This window comes from Stenella coeruleoalba, assembly GCF_951394435.1.
Source record: "Stenella coeruleoalba genome assembly, chromosome: 2".
Classification (NCBI taxonomy): Eukaryota; Metazoa; Chordata; class Mammalia; order Artiodactyla; family Delphinidae; genus Stenella; species Stenella coeruleoalba.
In genome coordinates this window covers 82,474,019-82,491,396 of record NC_137147.1, presented here as the reverse complement: position 1 = coordinate 82,491,396, position 17,378 = coordinate 82,474,019, and the positions used below count along the sequence as shown (strand labels likewise).

At 38.2% G+C, this 17,378-nt stretch overlaps 1 long non-coding RNA gene across 3 annotated transcripts in view; it reads left to right on the top strand.

The window, feature by feature from the left end:
• Positions 1 to 17,378, top strand: part of LOC307181773 — a 752,523-nt gene that overhangs the window by 93,367 nt on the left and 641,778 nt on the right. For all 3 annotated transcript variants that reach the window (XR_013827034.1, XR_013827035.1, XR_013827036.1), the window contains exon 2: positions 496 to 687. This is a non-coding gene — a long non-coding RNA (uncharacterized lncRNA). The remainder of the gene's footprint in view (positions 1 to 495; positions 688 to 17,378) is intronic.

Genomic DNA, 17,378 nt, shown 5'->3' with positions numbered 1-17,378 from the left:
GGGGCCCCAGGCCTTCTGCGGTAATGGGATCATCTCACCACATCCTCATTTTTGGTAGCTGATTTGTGAGAATTGCACTTATCTGTGCTGTTCCTTCTGAGGGCACAGATAATTAATTTTTCAGTAGAAGTGTGAGGCAGATAAGACTATAAACTCTGAGGATTTCTGACTATAATTTGTAGGCTGTCAGTAACATAATACAACCAGTCTGGCCTTTGGACTCTGACAAATGCACGAGAAAAGAGTGTTGCTCTCAAAAAGTTGAGAGTGTATCCTTCACCTATAAATGTGTTTAAATCTCCTTCCAACCCTTGATGATTGTCTGCCATGTCTTCGGGTTAGTAAGTCCATGTATGCATTAACTACATTCAAAGAACTGCTTTTTCATTGGGCCTAAATTTACCCTTTGCTACCCTCAAGTCATGCTTCTTGGTTCTAATATTTTCTTGGATGGAGGAATAAATTCTTACTCACTTACACCTGTTTTCATTTTAGGCGGCTGAGCTACAGTGAAAAAGCACTGGACCTGGGCTCAGGAAATCAGCTTAGAGTCTCAATTCTGCTACTTGTCATTTGGATAGAGGTGTTTCTTTGAGATCAATCTTCACACGTGTGAAATGGTGATAATTCTACTGTCTCTGCTCCCTTTCTAAGCAGGCTGTGAGGATGGAAGGATAACGTTGAAAGGTATGTGAACTGTAAAGCGTCGCTCACGTGATTTTCATCACGCACCTGAACTGCTACAGAGATTAAAAAAATAATTCTGATGTCAGGGCCTCCCCCCGCTCCCAGTTTTACTGAGTCAGAGTCTCTAGGGGGGGGACCCAGGCACTTCTATTAAAAAATATATCAGTATGTGCAGCAAGGATTGAACCCCCCTGCCCTTTAAACGTACAAGATGACGTCACTGTTCACAATATTATAGACTTCATTGGCTTAACAGGTGAGCTGGAATCCTTTGGGCTCATCTTCAGCTGCAGCTCTTTACCCCTCCCACTTTAAGTGATTATTCTCAGACCTAGCTCCATCCATTTCCTTCATGCTCATCACCTGTATCTTCTTTCTACAGCCCAGTTCTCCAGCCACACCAGACTAACTGCCTTTCACTGACTACCCCATTCACTTCCCTGCCTTTGTGATTCTGCTCAGTGATTCCTTGAGAGTGTGTTCTTACTGGGTGTGGGGACCTGGTCTTCTTGTAGCCCTAATGGAGACATAGATGCTTCAAATAGGAAGTTATCTTATGACCATTCAATTTATAGTCTGCTTTATAGAGGAAAACCTTGTGACTAAAGAAGCTAAGTGACTTTCTTGAAGTGACAAAGCTAGTTAATGCCAGGGTCAGGATTAGAATCCAGGTCTCCAGACTCCAGGGCAGTGCTCTTTACACGGCTTACCCTTCTAAAAATATTAATTGAACACCTATTGTATTCCAGGCACTGGCTTACAGTGGTACTATAAATATGCAGAACAGCCTCCTGTATCTATCATGACAAATACAGAGCATTTGTCTCTAGCACTTATAATTTAAAAAAATTATCCCTTTTACTATACATAAATATACACTCAATCTTTAAATATTTTCAAGACAGTATACTTTCTCCTAAAGTATATTCTTCTGCATTTGCCTTGCCTTATGCATTTGACCTGAGTTCCATGAGGTCAGGGCCTTCTCTTCGGGGATTTCAACTACTGTCCTCAGCCAGGCTCAGATTATTAGCAGAGATGGGGCTGCTTCTGGCCCCTTTTCCTCAATCCAGGCGCTCGCAGTGCAGCTGCCTCACTGTCATTCCCTTAAATTGTAGTAGTCTCTATCTCTTTTAGCTTCAAGTCTTGTGTCCCGACACCAGCTCTGCAGGATTCAATTACCTGAAGTTCTCAGTATTTCACTTTGGGAGAAATTTGTCAAATATAAAAACAAAAAAAATTTGATATAAGGATTTTGTTAGGATTTACAGAGCCTAGTTTGGGCCAGCGCATACTCAATCTAATCTTGAAAGTTACGCTGTTTACAGCTATGGAGTCATGCAATTAATCTGACTCAGCTCAGATTGCAACAGAAAACCATTAAGTATATAGATTATAAAGGTGTAGAAGGGTAAGTTCAGGAAACTGTGATTTATCTTCTCGTCCGTTCTGATTCAGTTTGGTTCAGGAACAGAGATGCAGGAGTTGGAATTGCTGATCACCAGAGAGTTTTTCCTGAGAATGGAAAGAGTGGCCTGCACTTCCGTGTTTGACAGCCCAGTATCTGAAGGACTCCATTGAGCAATGCGTACCAAGTTCATTGTCCTTTCAACATTTCCTCTGTGTCTTTGCATTTATGAGGCCCCTTTATTTCCAGCACATCAGCAACATCAGTTTAGAAAATGAGCAATAGTGATGGATCAGTACTACATGTTAAAGATCACTTGTTGACTAATGTCTATGGTAGTGAAGAAGAACTAGCAAACTCATGATTTCTATGTTTCTAACACCAGAGCCTAAAACGTGTTGTGTAAAATAAGCCTGCTTTCATGAAAACCACTAGAACTAGGTTGTGAGTTTTAAATCTTGAAAGATCTATATTTCCATCTAGGGGAGCAGAATTAGGCAAATACTGAAGATTGGTGCAAACAGAGGACATACTAACTTTTAAGCTGTTATTTACTTTTTCTTCTTGAAAGAAAGATCCATGCATTTGTAGTTATTGTTTTCTGCTATGGCACTTAGTTAAACTTGGTCTTTAGCCACATTCTCTTATGCTTTTTCCGTGCAGTTTTTAAATTTAACAAATACTTAGTGAATACTTAGAGTGCTCTAGGCATGATTCTAGATGCTGAGGAAACCACAGTGGACAAATGTGTTCCAGCCAGTGCAGGAGACAAAGGGATGTATCTTTATTTATTTATTTTAAATTTATTTATTTATTTTTGGCTGCATTGGGCCTTCATTGCTGTGCATGGGCTTTCTCTAGTTGCGGTGAGCAGGGGCTACTTTTTGTTGCGGTGCGCGGGCTTCTCATTGCGGTGGCTTGTTGCAGAGCATAGGCTCTAGGCGCGTGGGCTTCAGTAGTTGTAGCACATGGGCTCAGTAGTTGTGGCTCACGGGCTCTAGAGCGCAGGCTCAGTAGTTGTGGCGCACGGGCTTAGTTGCTCCACAGCATGTGGGATCTTCCCGGACCAGGGCTCGAACCTGTGTCACCTGCACTGACAGGTGGATTCTTAACCACTATGCCACCAGAGAAGCCCAACAATGGGTTTATCTTTAAAAAGACTTAATAACATTGACAAACTTATGACAGAAATGATGAATGGAAAACAGAGAGAACGATATTATGTCAATATTATGACATAGTATGAGTGTGTTTTGTGTTTGGTAATTGCAATCATTGTTGCTTTTGTTGTGGTCATCCATTTACAATGCTTGGTGTCAGTTTATTTATCTCTTGTAAAAATAAAATACAGAGTGTGTGTGTGGAAACAAAACAAAACAAAAGGCTGATTACACTCAAACCCTGGAATCCATAGGGCTACAAATGTGATAGTGACATTTGCAAAGTGTGTGGCTATAAAACAGTAATTTACACATTTGAATTATTTTCATGAAAACACTAAACCATCTCTCTGCTAGATTTAAAATGCTATTGTCTTAGTGTTGAGAAAGTACATGAAATAAAATTAATTATGCTCTGCCAAAAAAAAAGAAAAAATGGAATGAAAAGGGAAATATAACCACAGATTATGCATTTACTAAAAAGATAAGATGATATTTTGTAGACCTATATACCATCAGATTAGGATAAACTAGATAAGATGTATGAATTTTTAGAGAAAAAATGTATCAAAACTGACTCAAAAAGAGTTTAAAAAGTCTAAATGATCCTATAACTAGTAAAGGAATTTAACCCATTATTTAAAATCTTCCTGCAAAGAAAACATCAGCCCCAATAATTTTAGAGGTGAATTCTACTAATAATCTGAGGAGCAGGTAATTCTAAACTTTCAGATAATAAAAAAGAGAGAATATTTTGTCAGTTGGTCTCATGAGGTGACTAAAAACTTGGTGCTAAAACCAGACAAGGATATATAAGAAAGGGAAATTATACGGCAGTTCCACTCATGGACATAGACGAATGAATGAAAATGCTAAATGAAAATGTTAGCCAGTGGAATCTGGTGATATATTAACAAAATATAATAAATTATGACCAAATTAGATGTTTTTCAAAATGCAAAATGAGTTAAACATTAGAAACGATATTATTGTAATTCACCACTTTGAAGTTTGAAGTGAATAAAAATAGGGTAACCTTGATAAATGCAGGAAAAACATTTGATGAAATCCAACAACCATTCATTATAAAAATGTATAGCTAATTGAGAAAGCAAACTGTCTGAACCTATTTAAGAGTAGCCACAAAAAGACCTATAGCAAACATAATACTTCATGGCAAAATGTTAAAAATGCCATTCTGTTTAAAATCAGGAACAAGACAAAAATGCCCGGTATCACTGCTTCAAAGCAAGTGGTAAATCAAGAAAAAATAAAATGTATAAGGATTAGAAAAAAGGAGCCAAAATATGTTATTATTTGCAGATGAAGGAAATTTTTGAATAAAAATATGAAGAATCCATAGACACACCTCAGAAATATCAAGGGTTCAGTTCTAGATCAACACAATAAAGCAAATATTGCAATAAAGTGAGTCACACAAATTTTTTAGTTTCCCAGTGCATATAGAAGTTATGTTTATACTATACATTTATTAAGTATACAATTGCATTATATCTAAAAAAACAATGTACATAATATAATTAAAAATACTTTATTGCTAAAAATTGCTAGCCATCATCTGAGCCTTCAGCGCTTTGTAATCTTTTTCCTGGTAGAGGGTCTTGTGTTGATGTTGATGGCTGCTGACCGATCTGGGTGGTGGCAGGCAATGCTGTTTGATATCATTTTACCCAAAGAAGAACTTGCTTCAAAATTGGAGTCAGTCCTCTCAAACCCTGCCACTGCCTTATTAACTAAGTGTATGTCATATTCTAAATCCTTTGTGGTCATTTCAACAATCTTCCCAGCATCTTCACCAGGAGTGAAGATTCCATCTCAAGAAACCAGTATCGTCATTGCTCATCCTTAAGAAGCATCTCCTCATCTGTTGTGATCATGAGTTGGCAGCAATCCAGTCACATCTTCAGGCTCCACTTCTAATTCTTGTTCTCTTGCTATTTCCACCATATCTGTGGTTACTTCTTCCACTGAAGTCTTGAACCCCTAAAAGTTATACAGGTTTACTGGATATTTGAGGGTTGGAATCAACTTCTTCCAAATTCATATTAATGTTCATAGTTTGACCTCTTCCCATGAATCACAAATGTTTTTAATGACATCTAGAATAATGAATCTTTTCCAGAAGGTTTTCAATTGACTTTTCCCAGATCCATCAGAGGAATCACTGTCTATAGCAGCTCTAGCCTTACAAAATGTATGTCTCAAATAATAAGACTCAGAAGTCAAAATTACTCTTTGATTCATGGGCTGCAGAATGGATGTTGTGTCATCAGGCATGATAACAATGTGAATCTTGTACGTCTTCATCAGAGCTCTTGGGCGACCAGGTGCATTGCCAATGAGTAGTAGCTCTCAACAGCAGACTTAAAATATTCGGTAAACCATGTTGTAAACAGATGTGCTGTTTTCCAGACTTCGTTGTTCCATTTATAGGGCACAGGTAGAATAGATTTAGCATAATTCTTAAGGACCCTAGAATTTTGGGGATGGTAAGTAAGCATTGATTTCAACTTCAAGTCACCAGCTACATTGACCCCTAACAAGAAAGTCAGTCTGTCCTTTGAAGCTTTAAAGCTAGGCATTGACTTCTCTCTAGCTATGAAAATCCTAGATGACATCATCTTCCAATGTTTTGTCTACATTGAAAATCTGTTGTTTAGTGTAGCCACCTTCATTACCTCAGCTAGACATTGCGCTTTTATCTTACGGAGACAACTTCTTTCCTTAAACCTCATGAACCAACCTCTGCTCGTTTCAAACTTTTCTTCTGCAGCTTCGTTACCTCACTCAGCCTTCACAGAATTGAAGAACATTAGGGATTTGTTCTAGATGAGGCTTTGGCTTAAGGGAATGTTGCAGCTGGTTTGATCTTCTATCCAGACCACTAAAACTTTCTCCATATCAGCAATAAGACTGTTTCGCTTTCTTATCATTCATGTGTTCACTGGAGTAGCACTTTTAATTTCCTTCAAGAACTTTTCCTTTGCATTTATAACTTGTCTAACTGGTGCACAAGACCTGGTTTTTAGCGTGTTTTGGCTTTTGACGTGCCTTCCTCACTAAATCATTTCTAGGTTTTGATTTAAAGTAAGAGACGTGTGACTTTTCCTTTCACTTGAACACTTAGAGGCCACTGTACGGTTATGAATTGGCCTAATTTCAATACTGTTGTGTCTCAGGGAATAGGGAGGCCTGAGGAGTGGGGAAAAACAGGGCAATGGCAGTTGGTAGAGCAGTCAGAACACACATGACGTTTATTAAGTTTACCATCTTGTGTGAGTGCGTTTCATGGCACTCCCCCTACCCCCAATTACAATAGTAACATCAAAGATCACAGATCACCATAATAAATATAATAACAAAGAAAAAGTTTGAAATACTGTGAGAATTAATCAAAATGTGACATAGAGACGTGAAGTGAGCAAATGTTATTGGAAAAACAGCGCCGATAGACTTGCTTGATGCAGGGCTGCCACAAACCTTCAATTTGTAAAATGTGCAACATCTCTGAAGTGCATTAGGTAAAGCATAACTTTGCACAGGCATATCCGTACAAAGCTTATGGTTACATCTCAGGTGTGTTAAGGTCCTTGGACTCTGAAATGTAACTTACGTGAGGGGAAAGAAGTTTCAGGGTTCATATATGTTGGACATTAGCCATTGGCAGGCTCGGTGCTAGGTTGTTTATTTAGAATAATAATAATGGTGATTATTACTGTAGCTACCATTTATTGGACACCAACTCCCCAGCCAAGAGCAGGCTAAATTTTCACAGTTAATATTTCTAATTTTCACACAAACTGCAAGTTATTATTCGAGGTAAGATTCTCCTTATTTTACAGATGAGAAAACAGATTCAGAGAAGGTAACTTACTCGAGTTCACATAGCTAGAAGTGGACAGAACTAGCATTTCAAAAAGGGTCTTTTGTGGTCTGAGCCTGTCTATAGTAATACAGGCAGTTTCCCTAAGGTACCAAGCTTGTGTCCTGTTGATGTCCTCGATGCTCAAGAAATATCTGTGGGGAATAAAGACGCAGACACAGAGCATGGACTTGAGGACATGGGGAGGGGGAAGGGTAAGCTGGGACAAAGTGAGAGAGTGGCATGGACATATATACACTACCAAATGTAAAATAGATAGCTAGTGGGAAGCAGCCACATAGCACAGGGAGATCAGCTCAGTGCTTTGTGACCACCTAGAGGGGTGGGGATAGGGAGGGTGAGAGGGAGACGCAAGAGGGAGGAGATATGGGGATGTATGTATATGTATAGCTGATTCACTTTGTTATAAAGCAGAAACTAACACACCATTGTAAAGCAATTATACTCCAATAAAGATGTTAAAAAATAAAAATAAATAAATCCCTTATTTTTCAAATTAAAAAAAAAAGAAAAATATCTGTGGACTATTTCACTTGGAGCCTGGGTCAAAAACCTGTCTCACAAAAGGATCAACTCGTCTTAAAAATCAGGAATATTGGCCTGATTAAAGCAGCTATCACATTTCAGCATTTTTTGGTTCCTTTGCTCCTTCTCTCAGGACCAGAACGGACTTCCTAGGTCTTTACGCTGTTTGGGTGCTAGAAAGGATAGAGGACATCAATATTAGTTTTCTAGGGCTGCCATAACAAAATAGCACAGACTGGGTGGCTTAAAGAACAGAAATTTATTTTCTCATCATTCTGGGGGCTAGAAGTGGAAGATCAAGGTGTTTGCAGGATTGGTTTCTTCTGAGGTCTCTCTCCTTGGTTTGTAGAGGGCTGCCTTCTCATTCTATCCCTCACATCGTTGTTTCTCTGCATTGTCAGTGTCCTAACCTCCTCTTCTTATAAGGACACCAGTCATATTGGATTAGGGCTCACTCTAACAACCCATTTTAACTTAAGTATCTCCTTAAAGGCCCTAACTCCAAATACAGTCACATTCTGAGGTACTGGGCTTAGGAGTTCAGCTTAAGAATTTGGCAGGGGGGGACACAATTCAGCCTCTAACATCTAAGGGGAATAGTAGGGTGGATTTGCAGTCTCAGAAAAATTGGATACTTTAAGGGTTTGTGTGGTAATGAGTCCTTAAGGGCATTCCTACTTGTACAAAGAACAGCAGTAGGCAGCCCTCCAGGCTCCTAGGCAGTTAACAAGAGTGTGGTGGCTCACACTTCAGCCCCAGAAAACTACTCTCACTGGACTCACTGACGAAAGGACAAATGCAGGGTCAGCTCTGCATTGAGAACAGAAGCCACCAACAGGATATCCCTGCCTCCTTGTTTTCCCTTCATCTTTTAGGAACCTGCCAAGGCCTGGTGAGTGGGAGCCTCAAAACGCCCACCCAGCTCGCCATGCATTCATCAATTCATCAACTCTGATAGGACAACAGGAACTTAGAATCGGTCCCAAATTCCCAGATGGGTTTAGAAAATAATAAATCTTTGACATTTCATGAAATATTCTTTAAGGTCATGTTTTAGCATCAGAAGCCATACAGGGCCCACGCAGAGGAGAGCATGGGAAGAAACCTGCATAATAAAGCCACATTTGACAGCATCCCTTGTGCTGCCTCTCCCCTGTTCTTAGCTTCTTCCTGTGTTCTTTATAAAACAGAAACAGAGCTTTCTCTTTGGAAGATAAATCTGGAGGCAGCCTTGAACCCAACCCAAGGGGAATTTCCTTAAGAGCCAGGTCACCATTTAGTGGTGGTCCTAGCCCAGTCCTTTAAATTGGTCAAGAGATATTGAAACTGTCTTTTCCTGCTGAGTGGAGACCATGGCTCTCTAGGGAACTCCTGTAGTCTTCATTTGAATTTACATTGACCTTCAATCTCAAATTGGTAAACTTGTGCATAGTTATATATTTGTTTATTGCAATTTTTTTTAATTGAAGTATTATAGTTGATTTATAATGTGTTAGTTTCAGGTGTACAGCAAAGTGATTCAGTTATATATATATGTATGTGTGTGTATATATATATTCTTTTTTTTTGCAGTTTCTTCCATTATAGTTTATTACAAGATATTGAGTATAGTTCCATAGTTCCAAAGGTTATTACAAGATATTGAGTATAGTTCCTATATAGTAGGTCCTTGTTGGTTATCTATTTTGTATATAGTAGTGTGTATATTTTAATCCCAAACTCCTAAATTCATAGTTGTATATTTAAATTGCCTTAGCATTGTGCTCACAGAAAGACTCAAAGAATTGAGGAATTGGGAGTTAGGTCTCGAGGGTTTCAATGGGGAAAATATTCAGTGGTTTGAGTGATGGTTGGGTAAGGTTAAATGACGAGCATTTAAAGAATAATATTATTTTTTAACCTTACATTTCTGGAGTATACCACCTTTGTCATGATTCATTGGGATTTTTGGCTTAGGGCTTGGACTTAGAATATTAAATGTTCTTGAACCTTAAAATTTACTTAAAGCATCACTGATATTTAAAGGAAAATGGTTAAACTTTCATTTTATGGAGAGGGTGTGGAGGGCAGTTAGCATTTATCAAATATTTGCTGTATGCTTGGCACTGTGCTAGTAACTTTATATTATTTCCCCATTTAATAAAAAAAAATAATGTGGTGATAGCAACATTTAGCACTAAGATATGCCTCTAGCATGGATTCAAGGCTTGGAGGGAGCCACGAGAAATGCAGGATGCCTGATCTGCTTATATCCTCTAACCTCTCCTTTTTCTCCCACCTCAATTCCCACAGGCATGGTGGCTGTACTTCATTCACTTTTATTAAACAGTGATTTGGAACAGACAGCTTTTAGGAGATGCTCTGAATTGAAAATCACCTCCAGTGAAAGTCCTTACTTGACCACCCTATCTAGAGAAGCCACCCATATCACTCTACCAAATCCTTCTATTTCATTACCTTATAGCATTTCTTACAATCCTATATTATTCATGTTTGTTATAATCTGGATCCCCTTCTAGAATGCATTCTGTCTTGTTCTCTGCTGTGTCCACAGTGCCTCAAACAGTGATGGGCACAGAGTGAGTTTCAGTGGTTCTTTGTTGCATGATCTATTAATGAACAGATTCAGACAAATGATAGTAACCCCACTAACTGGCTGACTGGTTTGGATGAGATCATGATGTTTGGAAGAAATCAAAGCTCTTGCTGATGGTGGCAGAAATCTCAAGCTTTTCCCATGAATTCATATAAGACTGGACTTACTTCCAACATGCCATTGTAATGTCTGATGTATTCCTTAGGTCACCAATGTATGCTTCCATTTTCTTATAATTAATATTTCCTGAGTGGGGCACCACCACCAGACACAATGCCAGTCACCGCAGAACCTGGAGTAAAATAGTGAATGGAGCTAACATTTATTGAGCATTTTCTATATGTCTTGAACACTTGTGTAACTTGCCCTGCTATGTAGTATTTTATTGCTTGGATATTACATAATTTTTAAGTGTATTAATCTTTTGTTGGACATACGGGTTGTATACTTATGAATATTTTAATGCATGTCTCCTGGTGTAGACAGGCAAGTATTTCTCTAAGGCATTGGTTTTTTTGGTTTTTTTTTCTGTGGTACGCGGGCCGCTCACTGCTGTGGCCTCTCCCATTGCGGAGCACAGGCTCCGGACGCACAGGCCCAGCGGCCATGATTCACGGGCCCAGCAGCTCAGCGGCATGTGGGATCTTCCCGGACGGGGGCACCAACCCGTATCCCCTGCATCGGCAGGCGGACTCGCAACCACTGCGCCACCAGGGAAGCCCAAGGCATTGGTTCTTATATTGTGGTCCTCGGACAAGGCACTTAGCCTCCATCCTAGACATACTGGTTAGAATTTCTGTGGATAGGACCCAGTAATCTGGGTTTTAACAAGCTCTCCGGATGATTATCATGTACATTAGAACCACCTGGGGAGCTTTCAAAAAAACACCAATAGCTGAGGCATACCGAGGAGTGATTAAGTCATAATTGCTTAGGATGGGGCCAGGTGATTCTACTGTGTTGTCGGAGTTGAGAGCTACAGCTCTCAGGTATGTAAGTAGGAGTGGGATTTTCAGTTTATAGCATACAGGTTTGTTAAATTTTACTAAGTGAAATCAAAATTGCTTTTCCAAAAGGGGGACTTAAAAGCTTTTGCACAGCAAAGGAAACCATCCTCAAAATGAAGAGACAACCTACTGAATGGGAGAAAATATTTGCAGGTGAATTTCCCGATAAAGGGTTAATACCCAACATATATAAACAACTCATACAACTCAACATCAAAAAAAACCCGATTAAAAAGTGGGCAGAAGGGCTTCCCTGGTGGTGCAGTAGTTGAGAGTCCGCCTGCCGCTGCAGGGGATGCGTGTTCGTGCTCCGGTCCGGGAAGATCCCACATGCCGCGGAGCGGCTGGACCCGTGAGCCGTGGCCGCTGAGCCTGCGTGTCCGGAGCCTGTGCTCCGCAACGGGAGAGGCCACAACAGTGAGAGGCCTGCGTACCACAAAAAAAAAAAAAAAAAAAGGCAGAAGACCTGAATAGACATTTTTCCAAAGAGGAAATGCAGATGGCCCACAGGCACATGAAAACATGCTCAGCATTGATGATCATCAGAGAAATGCAAGTCAAAACCACAGTGAGATATTACCTCACACCTCTCAGAATGGCTGTCATCAAAGAAACACACATAACATGCTGGGGAGGGTGTGGAGAAAAGGGAACACTTGTGCACTGTTGGTGGGAATATAAATGGGTGCGGCCACTGTGGAAAATATTGTGGAGGTTTCTCAGAAAACTAAAAATAGAACTGCCATATGACCCAGCAATTCCATTCCTGGGTTTAAATCAAGAAAAAAATCCCAAAACACTAATTTGAAAAGATACATGCACCCCAGTGTTTCATAGCAGCAGTATTCACAATTGCCAAGATATGGAAGCAAGCTGAGTGTCCATCAACAGATGATAGGATAAAGAAGGTGTGGTATATATATACAATGAAATACTACTTAGCCATAAAAAAGAATGAAATTTTGTCATTTATAACAACATGGATGGACTCAGAGGGTATTAATGCTAAGTGAAATAAGTCAGGCAGAGAAAGAAATACTGTATGATATCATGTGTGGAATCTAAAAAATAAAACAAACTAGTGACTATAACAAAGAAAGCAGCAGACTCACAGATATTGAGAACAAACTAGTGGTTACAAGTGGAGAGAGGGAAGGGGGAGGGGGCAATTTAGGGGCATGGGGTTAAGAGGTATAAACTGTTATGTATAAAATAAGCTACAAGGGTATATTGTTCAATCAGGGGATATAGCCAATATTTTATAATAACTATAAATGGAGTATAACCTTTAAAACTTGTCAATCACTGTATTGTACACCTGTAACTTATATACTATTGTATATCAACTGTAGTTCAATAAAAAAAATTAAAACTCCAAACCACCCTCCCAAACCCAAAAATTATTGTCCCAGTTTATGCTGACAGCCGCTCTTTATGAGTGTTCCTGTTGCTCCATATCTTCACTAAAATTTGTATTTTTTGATAAATAGCAAAATAGTACCATTTTGATAGGTATGAAATATCTTATTATAATTTTAATTTGTATTTATTTGATTAATAATGGCACTGGCATCTTTAAACATAAAAATAATGGCATATTTTTATATGTTTAAAGGCCAACAATGTTTTTACTTCAGTGAAATGCCTGTTCTTCTGCAGTTTTTTTTTTCCTGCTGGGTTGTCTATTTATTGATTTGTAGTAGTTCTTTATGTATTCTAGATGCTAATCCTTTGCTGGTCATCTATATGGACCAACAATCTTCCTTCTAATTTTTGGCTTATCTTTTTATTCTCTTTAGGGAGTATTTTGATTAACAAATTCTTTTATGTCATTGAATTTCTCTCTTTTCTGTTAGGGTTTGTGTTTTCTTTTGTTTTGTTTTTCCTGTTTGAGAAATCTTTGCCTACCCAGAATCCAAAAGATATTCTCCTGTACTTTCTTCTAAATGTTTTAAATTTTTGCCTTTCACATTAGTATTTAACCCACCTAGAATTTATTTTTTAATCAGTGGTCTAAAGTAGATACCTGTTTTTACTTATTTTCTTTGTGGATACACAGTTGTCTAGTTCCATTTGCTAATTAACCCATCCTTTCTTTACTAAACTGCCAGACCAGCCTTGTTCATGTGTCTGTTTTAGATAAAAGCATGGGTCTGTTTCTGGGCTATCTATTTTATCTATTGCTCAGTTTTTTTTTTCATCCATGAGCCAGTGCTTCACTGTTTAATTTTTATAGTTTATAATCAGTCCTGATACATGACAGAAGAACAAGGCTTGTTTTTCTCTAAAAACATCTTCGGGGGCTTCCCTGGTGGCGCAGTGGTTGGGAGTCTGCCTGCTGATGCAGGGGACACGGGTTCGTGCCCCGGTCTGGGAAGATCCCACATGCTGCAGAGCGGCTGGGCCTGTGGACCATGACCGCTGAGCCTGCGCGTCCGGAGCCTGTGCTCCGCAACGGGAGAGGCCACAACAGTGAGAGGCCCGTGTACCGCAAAAAAAAAAAAAAAAATCTTCGGCTATTTTTAGTGCTTTTCATTTTAACGATTTAAGAATTAGCTTGTTAGGTACTATGAAAAGTCTTGCTAGAATTTCTATTAGAAATTGATTGAATCTTTAGATCAATTTAAGCATGTATATCATCTTTAAAAATGTTGACCCTATTAATTAAGAAAGATAGTATGTCTCTTTATTATTTGTTTTTTGATGTCTTTCAACAAAGTTTTATATTTTCTACATACAGTTTTACAAAAGTTTTGTTGAGTTTATTTTCTGGGTTCTTTATATTTTTCTTGTTTTTATAAATAATATCTTTACTTTTTAGTTGCATTTTCTAACTGTTGATGTCTGTATGTGGAAATGAAATTGATTTCTGTACATTAATCATATGCCTTGCAACCTATCTAAATTCTTCTTTTAATTCTAGTAGTATTTCGTAGATCATTTTGAATTTTCTAGTAAACAATTTCATCATCTATAAATAATTGTTCTTTTTCTAACTCTTATACTGTGTGTGTGTGTGTGTGTGTGTGTGTGTGTGTGTGTGTGTAAGCCTTATTACTTACTGGAACACAAAGTTGCATAGAAGTGTTGGTAGTGGGCATCCTTGCCTTGTTCCTGATTTTAAAGGTACTGATGCGTTCAACATTTCATCATTGAGTAATGTATTTGTGGTAGGATTTTTGATCCTTGTGTTTTAGCTACTCTTGAGGGGTCTAAGAATGTTTCCTTCTATTTCTAGTTAGCTAAGAAATTTATCTTGAGTAGTTGTCAAATTTTAACACTTACTATCTGGTCTGTTTCAAAATAATTATTCAGGCCCCTCCCCTTTAGTCAGTTAATATGGTGAATTATATTAATAGATTTTCTAATGTTGAATCAACTTTGCTTCCTAGAGTACATCCCACTGGTCATGATTCATTTTCTCTTCCTACAGTCAGCATTCCATTTTCTAATGTTCAGGATATATTTACGTCTGTTTTAGTGAGTAAGATCACATAATTTTTCTTTGTATGGTCCTATCTCATGTTGGTATCAAGGTTTTACTCACCTCACAAAATATGTTGGGTGAGTATCCCCTCTTTTCCTAGTCTATGAAAATGTTTGTATAAATGATTCTTTATAATTGCTAGGGTTTGCCTCTAAAATAATGTGGGCCTGTTACTTTCTTTTTGCAAAGATTTTGCTCTGTGCATTTTACTGAAGTATAACACACATTCAGAGGAGAGGAATCCTGATGAATTATCACAAACTGAACACACCCCCTCAACCAGCACCCAGATCAAGAAGGAAAACACTGCCAGCACCATTTAAGCCCCTGCCATGCCTCCTTCCCATCACCCCTCCTACAAGATTTTAAAAGTTAGAAGTACTCCGATTTCTAACACCGATAACGTGCATTATTAGTTGTGCTTATTTTTGAACTTTATATAAGTGAAATTCTAGAGTATATAAGTCAAATGTTTTGAGAACTCATAGATTTCTTTAATGGTTATAAAATTATTCTTTTTATTTCTTTATATTCTTTTTGATAACATATATTTTTCTAAAATTTAGTCTGCATCTAAGTTTTCAAATTTGTTGGTGTATACTTATTCAGAGTATTTTATTTTATTTTTTTTTTTTTCAGAGTATTTTAAATTCTCTTTTTAATCAGTGCAATATCAGTGGTTAGGTTTCCATTTTATTATATTTCTGCCATTTATTTTACTGGATCTGTCTTTTTAAGTGCTTGTCAATTTTTATTAGTCTTTTCAAAAACTAACATTTAGCTCTGTTTTCTTGGTTTAGTTTCTATTACATTACTTTATTTCATTTTTATTATATTTTCCTACTTTCTTTGGGTTTATTCTGTATTTTCATAACAAGTTTTATTCTTATATCAGTAAGTTTTAGTCTATCTTTTCTTTTTTTTAGTTTATTTTCTTTTGTTTTTTGGCTGTGTTGGGTCATAGTTGCGGCATGAGGGGTCTTCGTTGCAGTATGTGGGATGTTTTGTTGCAGCACGGGCTCTTTGTTGTGGTGCATGGGCTTCTCTCTAGTTGTGTGTGGGTTTTCTCTCTCTAGTTGTGGCGTGCATGTTTTTTCTCTCTAGTTGTGGCATGTGGGCTCCAGAGTTTGTGGGCTCTGTATTTTGTGGCACGCTGGCTCTGTCGTTGAGGTGCGAGAGCTCAGTAGTTGTGGCATGCCAGTTTAGTTGCCCCACAGCACGTGGGATCTTAGTTCCCTGACCAGGGATCAAACCTGCGTCCCCTGCATTGGAAGGTGGATTCTTAACCACTGGACCACCAAGGAAGTCCCCTGTCTTCTTTTCTTATATATGTACTTAGAGATTATTTTAAAACAATGACATTTGTTTATCAACAAGCTAAGTATTATTTTAGTTGCATCCAATGTTTTAAGAAGCAGCATATTCATTATAAGTTAATTCTATGCTTTTTCCCCCTAAATTTCATTATATGTTCTTTGATGTATGAATTATTTCAACTTTTTTTCCCAAAATCTAGTTCTCTTTGGTTTTGATTTTTAACTTTATTGTATTGTAGTAAAGTATGTCTTCTAACACTGATTTTCGGACTTTTTGGAGACTTGCTTTGTGATGTAGAATGTATTTGGTTTTTATAAATGCTTTATGTCTACATGAAAGCATATCTATTTTCCAGTTATTGGGTGCCATGTTCAAAATATATACACTAATTTAACTTAATTCATGTTGATTAATTTTTCTCTATCCTTACTGTAATGGTGAGGATGAGTTAGGTTGTAACAAACAGCCCCACAATTAAAGTTTACTTTTGGCTCATACTCACATCATCTTTATTGAGGAATCTGGCTGACAGGATCCAACTCTGTGCTTCCATGATTGCAACAGCAGGGAAAAAGGCTTCTGCAGTATCCCACAGTGGCCACTAAAAGCTTTTGCCTGGAAGGATACACATAACTTGTGTACACATTTTGTTGGCCAAAGCAAGTCATCTGGCCAAAAAAGCCACACCTAACTTCAAGGGGCAGGAAAGAGTATTCCTACCTTGTAGTATGAGGTAGGAGACCTAGAATTTTGGTGAATAGCACTAATGACTACCACACTTTCTGTTTTATCTTGCTTGCTTTATTGATTACTGGAGAAAGGGGTTTAAATTGCTATCATGATACTGAACTAATCCATATATCCTTATATATTCTGCTAATTTTTTCTGCATATTGTATAACCCTATGTTCTGATTCTATATGTTAAAATTCTACTACTGTCAGGGAAATTGTACAGTGATCATCTTTGCCTTTCAAAATCTTCTTGCCTTAAATCCATATTGTTTGTTATAAATAGAGATTCACAACTTAGTGTATTTGGAGAGCCTTGTATATAGTCTCCCTCTTTTGATTGTCAACCCTTTAATTTCCTTTTGTCTTAGGTATATCTGTTATCAAAAAGTAAATTAGGGGCTTCCCTGGTGGCTCAGTGGTTGAGGGTCTGCCTGCTGATGCAGGGGACATGGGTTCGTGCCCTGGTCCGGGAAGATCCCACATGCCGCGGAGCAGCTAGGCCCGTGAGCCATGGCCGCTGAGCCTGCGCGTCCGGAGCCTGTGCTCTGCAACA